The sequence below is a fragment of the Bombus bifarius genome, unplaced genomic scaffold (genome assembly GCF_011952205.1).
Source record: "Bombus bifarius isolate JDL3187 unplaced genomic scaffold, Bbif_JDL3187 scf7180000009115_frag, whole genome shotgun sequence".
Lineage (NCBI taxonomy): Eukaryota > Metazoa > Arthropoda > Insecta > Hymenoptera > Apidae > Bombus > Bombus bifarius.
Window position 1 is genome coordinate 1 of NW_022884908.1, and position 6,943 is coordinate 6,943.

Sequence of the window (6,943 nt, forward strand, 5' to 3'; positions counted from 1 at the left end):
CCCTCCCCCGCCCTTAAACAACCACCATTTCCACCACTGGACTTTACACGGTTCCTGCCTGATGTTAGTCTCCCTGATGATATTCGCTGGGGTGGCGCAGCATCCATGGTACGTCCTCTGTTTCTCCGCATCGAACGGTGAGTCGCATGCATTTTTGTTCCTCCGGTCACTCAATCATGTCGTAGGTCGTAGGATGAAAGGTCCGAATCGGCACGGGTGACCGGTTGTATTACGTAGAATTTTTTGCGAGCATAGTGACCGCGGGTATTTTTATACCCGTGAGTAGTAACATTCTTTTTTTAAATTTATTAGTTTAGGATAGGTCTTCTTGCACAGCGCGATTATAATAATTAGTTTAAATACATACACTTGAGAATATATTCGTGTTATTTATAAATATGCATGTTAACATTCCGTATAAATATTTGCAAATGGCAAATATGTACACGAATATACCTGTTTAACATACTTGATTTTAAGCAATAAATTAATCGTGACAATATCAAGTCACGTTCGTTTATTTCATTTCGGTTAGAATTTAAAATATGAGTCAAAATTCATTTTTTCCCGTACAAGAATGTGTGAAATTTTACGTGCAAGAAGACACTTCGCGGCAGGCAGATTTTTGAATCAAAGCAATAATTTTGAACACTGCTTCTGCACTTTCGAGTATGTGCTTTGATAAAGAGATCGCCTGAGAATATTTCTTTCTTAGTAATATATTTAGACTCAATTATTCCATTTGATCGAGTCTCAGTCTTTTTCAATTAACGCTACCTTTTTTGCAATATTAAAGTTTTGTTCTGATTTATTAAATTAATAAAGTAGAGTTACTTAGTTACTATTAAATTAATAAAGTAGATTTAATCAGAAACGAAGTAGTAAAATATAAAATCAAAGAACGTTAGTCCGTTAAATAAAAATTATACAAACTAATCATTTCTTTTAGATCAGGATTTTCAGGTTTAACCCTTTCCGTGCCCATTGTCAGGATCTCATTCACGTGCCCAGGTGCTACTTGAATGGGAGAAAGACACTGGGCACGATGATCTAGAATTAAGTAATGTAATAATTTGTCAGCGACTGACGATGTGTTAGTGTACCGTGCACGACGTATTTTCCACGTTATGTGTGTGTGTTGTTAGGCCGTGGAGCTGCGTCGCTTTTTTTCATTCGTTAAAACATCAAATATTAAAAATGTCGAGACATATATCGATTCAATTTACGTCTCGATACAATCACAATTTATGATAATATCGCCCACGCGATTAAGTGTAACCACGCTTTAAATATTGCCGTAAATTACAATTACAATTCCAAGTTTACTTACATTTATTTTAACGATATCATTTCTTCAGATGTGTTTTATCATGTTTTACGCAATGGTCACTAGCCTTCGTCAGTCGATTTCAGGAAAACGGTACGTACCTTAGAGTGTGCATGGTGTGTGTTAAGCTCGGGTGTCGGAGGCGTCCCGGGACGTCCTCTCTAGTGTAGGACCTTTGCGCCCGAGCGTTTGTGTGAGAACCGTGGAGCGAGTGTGTTGGTGTGCCTGTTTTGCTATTTTTTAAATATAGCGCTAGGTAGGATAGGTAGCATACTTTCTGGTGTGTCTGTTAATTATAAGTAGGTAGGGCCGGGCAGGTTGGCACAGTCTCTGGTCGGGTAGGCGCGTTTTCGCGTGACCAACCTGTTTCTGGAAATCTGATTTGAAAAATCGACGGTGAAACTGGCACGAGTAGAGCATGCACTCGTCTCTGGTTTTGCCTATCGATTTTTCGAATTTCGCGGTCGCGGTCGCGAATGGGTCGAAACGAACGTTTATTGCTCGAGCACGCACATGCGAGTGAGCAACGATCACTGCTGCGATCGTTGGTCAGTCCATGTGCACTTCAATCAGCTTCCGCGGTTTATATTTTTATTTTTCCTTGGTAAGTTTTTTTTTTGTTTGCGATTTAGAAGTCTCGAGCTTAGATTTAAGTTTCAGCGGGCATTGCGCCCGAAGAAAGAAGAGGCTATAAGCCGAAGAGGCCCGGCAAACTGCCACTCAAGAGGGCAACTACTAATGGCTCCCCATCCTCTGGGTCATCCAGAGCATGGGAAGTCATTATTGTTACTACTTTGTCACTATGCTCGATTTTAGTATTTGTAGTAGTAGAAGTAGTAGTAGTTTGCTTTTTGGCCGATGTATATATCGGTCCATCGTCCCATTGGGCAAATCGCGATTTTTCTTATTAGTGTCGCGATAAATTAATTACGGGTTGTATTAGAGTTGCGAAATAACATCGCGGCTTTTAATTAGTGTGGCGAGAAAATGATTACGGTTTGAATTAGAGTTGCGATAAAATGATAATCGCGTTTGCTTTAGAGTTGCGAATTACGATATCGCGATTGTCTTTTGCAATTCTTATTATGAATTTTTATAATTTCTTATAGAACTATACGTATCAGAATTTATCTTGTTTTCTATTGTTTGAAATTACATTATAAAAATGTTAGTTTTCAATTAATTTATTAGTATTGCAAGTAGCAATACCAGAATATTTGAAGTAGCTTTTTCATATAGTAAATAGTAATTTTCATTGAATTCACTGTAAAAATTAGCGTTGCGATAATGAATGATCGCGTTTTGTTAAGTAGAGTTGCGTTTACAAAATGCCCAAACCCTCCGACTGCATTTATCGGACACTGTTCCTGGATCACACGTACAGCTACAAGAACTGTACATGTGTGATCGTTCGTCGGCAACCTCCTAAATGGTTGCACTGCGATATATCGGTCCTCCACTCGCGATTTTTCTTATTAGTGTCGCGACAGATTAATTACGGGTTGAATTAGAGTTGCGAAATAACATCGCGGCTTTCTATTAGTGTCGCGAGAGAATGGTTACGGTTTGAATTAGAATTGCGATAAAATGATAATCGCGTTTGCTTTAAAGTTGCGAATTACGATATCGCGATTGTCTTTTGCCATTTTTATTATGAATTTTTATAATTTCTTATAGAACTATACGTATCAGAATTTATCTTGTTTTCTATTGTTTAAAATTAGATTATAAATATGTTAATTTTTAATTAATTTTATAGTATTGCAAGTAGCAATACCAGAATATTTAAAGTAGCTTTTTTATATAGTAAATAGTAATTTTTATTAAATTCACTATAAGAGTTAGCGTTGCGATATTGTTCCATCGCGAGTTCTGCTTATTTTTCCTTTTAGCGTTGCGATAATAAATGATCGCGTTTTGTTAAGTAGTGTTGCGTTCACAAACTGCCCTAACCCCCCGACTGCAATTGTCGGACACTGTTCCTGGATCACACGTTCAGCTGCAAGAGCTGTGCAAGTGTGATCGTTCATCAGCAACCTCTTAAATGGTTGCACTTCGATCTCTCGCTATTAGTGTTGCGTATTGCTAAAATACGAGTGCGTAGATTTATACTTATTAGTGTTGCGTATCAAATATCGGGAATTTTCAGGCTTAATTTTTTTTTTTTTAATGGTAGATTATCGATATTGCAGATATAACGAAGCACTCATCGCGGTTTGATTTTGAAAATTTTCTGCTTCATAAATATTAGTAGTAAATTAGTGTTGCGAAACAAGAATATTCAGTTCCACTCTCGGCGTGTTGATCGGGTTTATATAGAGTGGAATACGATTGAATTTTAGTAGCCCTTCTGGCTACTGCTTTGTTTCCTTTTCAGCGCCCCCTCTTACCACGTTTATTACTGAAAATACTGCTATAAGACATGTTTCTTGGTCAGCGTTAACGTTACCATAACTGCTAAAATACAAAACTTTATTACGAATGTATATTATATATAGATTTACATATATGAAACTGTGAGCGATTTCATGCACAACAAAGTATTATAATGAAATATCTTAATGTTGCTATGAAGGCTTAAAATATTTTTTAAAATTTAATTCATTGCAATTGGAATCAGCGCTGGTGATTGTTCGTTCTTAGAACCATGACTTTTAATATTTTTTCGACCGCGATATTTTCAATCTTTTAACAGTAATATAGAATTTTATAAATATTCGAATTTCATATTGAATTTTTTTTTTTAATTCAGATTAAATTCAGTTACTTAAAATTCTATTTTTCAACGTAACCCTAGTTTCGATTAAAAAGATACAAATGATTCTCTATATTTGCTAAAATTTAAACAATAGTAATTTGATCTATAATTAACCATTATTAGTAGTTTATTTTTCATGTATAAAATGTTCTCGTTTTAAAGATACCTGTTTCTTTCATATACCACATCAACTAAATGAGTTTGTTTCAAATTTATCAACTAGCAGAAAGTAGATTTCAATTACATACATGAACATTTCATAGCATATTAAATATGTATGCTAGATACCGAAATGATTTTTCTTCCATTGTCTGATTGTTCAGGCTTCTTCCCGTTTCCCCATTTTTAAAAGAAGCATATTGCGGTAACGTTGGAGTATATAACTTTTCGATATTTTCATAAGTTTAGTACAACGAGTCGTATGTCTCTTCTGCAAGATCCTAAATTGTATATGCAGTGTCAATAGTTTCATTTCCATTCTTTCGTTCCAAGTTAGACAAATGTATCATTGATACTGAATGTTGCCAGTACGGTTGCGAATTATTGTGCAATGCTTGTACTGATGCATGTAATCGTTTTCGCAGATTCATCAGTTGATTAACTTTTGGAAAACCACTACATCGATAAGTACAAACATTGTACAATAATTCGATACCAAGATAAGAACCACGCTAATACAGTCCAGTTTGGATTACGAAAAGACACGAAGAGAATTTTGGATAATCTAAACTGGACTGCAACGTGGGACGCCGTTGGACACCGTAGGACGCCGTTGGACACCGTGGGACGCCGTTGGACACCGTGGGACGCCGTTGGACACCGTGGGACGCCGTTGGACACCGTGGGACGCCGTTGGACACCGTGGGACGCCGTGGGACATCGTTGGACGCCGTGGGACATCGTTGGACGCCGTGGGACATCGTTGGACACCGTTGGACGCCGTGGGACATCGATGGACATCGTTGGACACCGTTGGACGCCGTGGGACAACGATGGACATCGTTGGACATCGTTGGACACCGCTGGACACCGTTGGACATCGATGGACACCGTTGGACACCGTTGGACACCGTTGGACAACGTTGGACGCCGATGGACACCGTTGGACACCGTTGGACACCGTTGGACAACGTTGGACGCCGATGGACACCGTTGGACACCGTTGGACACCGTTAGAGAACATTGGACGCCGTGGGACGCCGTGGGACGCCGTGGGACGCCGTGGGACGCCGTGGGACAACGTGGGACATCGTGGGATGCGTACGTTTTTGTCTTAATTAATCGTAAGGTAGATACATATGTCAAGTGCATTGTGAGCTCATTCTGTACAGCGACATTTATCCACCATAGAACGAAAAAAAGAAAAATCTCGTCACCCTTCACTCGCTTACCTCACAGTACTTATTGCACTCGCGATTTATCGGTTCGCGATCACTCAGTTCTTTCAAACCGTAGCGTGACGTACTCGCTCGCGCGTATTCCGCGTACGTGCGGGTCAACGTGCACTGGACAACTCCTTGGATTCGTAAGTCGCCCCAAGGAAACCTCTGTCTGGGTGACTGCTCGACGACTGCTCGACGTTCGCATCGTATCGCGGGAGTTGTCGTCGCGCCGGTGATGCTGGCGAATCTGTTGGGGATTCAGTCGTGGATCTGCAGTCCTGTCCGATTGGTACTTTGGTACTCGGTCAGGGACCTGCAATTTCACGTCCTCCGTAATTCTGTTCGGGCCCGCGGGACTGGACCCCACTGTTCAGTTGAGGTCAATGCCTTCGTAATCCTGTTCAGCGGTCCCTCCCCGTGAGTGGACCCCACTGTTCAGTTGAGGCCTCTTGCCTTCGTAATCCTGATCAGCGGTCCATCCCCGGGTTCCACATGTTCAGTTGGAGTGTGTTAAGTTGCTGGCCTATGTGCTGGATCCACGGCTGAATCACCCGTGGATCACTAGCATCATCGGTCGGCGCCATCGTCCGCGACTCGTGTAAGTTTCGAACGGCGAAACAGGAATCGAGTTACGGTCAATTCTTGGGCTTTCCGCTGAACCTCGGGGTTATCTCGTGTACGGGGGTACGTCGTGTAGGTTTGTTAGTTCTTTCGAGAGATCGCGATCTCGTTCGTTTCGGGCGCGCCGCGATTTTTTCCTTTATCATCTGATTCATCGGGCATTTTCTTGTTTACCCATTTTTAAGGGATACTTATTTAGATCACGTTAGAGTTTATAACTTTTCAGTATCTTCAATATCGTACTGTGTCGCAAAAATAGAACGATAACTAGTTTAGTACAGCGACTCGTATGCCCCTTCTGCGAGACACGAAATGGTATATACAGTGTCAGTAGCTACATTTTCTTCCTTTCATTCCAAGTTGGATAAATGTGTGTTTGATACCGAATGATGCCAGTAGGGATGCGAATTATTGTACGATATTTGTACTGATCGATGTAATCGTTGTGTGGGAGATGGATGTTGCGTTACGTAGGCTTTGTTCTACGTTTGTAAAGATTCATGTAAGCGCTGCGTCGGGGATATGTGTTTCGCAGTTAGGCTACGAAACAACTATTTCCATACGCAGGCCCATGGTTAAGTAGAGTCAAAACTCGACATTCTGCCAACAGGTTGAATGTCGAGATCGATGTGTAGTGCTACAAATACCCATGGGCGGGTCTCGTGCGTAGTCACCTCCTCGTGGTGAGACCTGGTAATTGGCATCCTTTTCCAAAAATTAATCAGTTGATTAATCTTTGGAAAACGACGCCAAGCTAAGAACTACGCAACAGTCCAGTTTGGATCACCAAAAGCCTCTAAGAGAATTTTGGATGATCTAGACTGGACTGCACCGTGGGACATCGTTGGACACCGT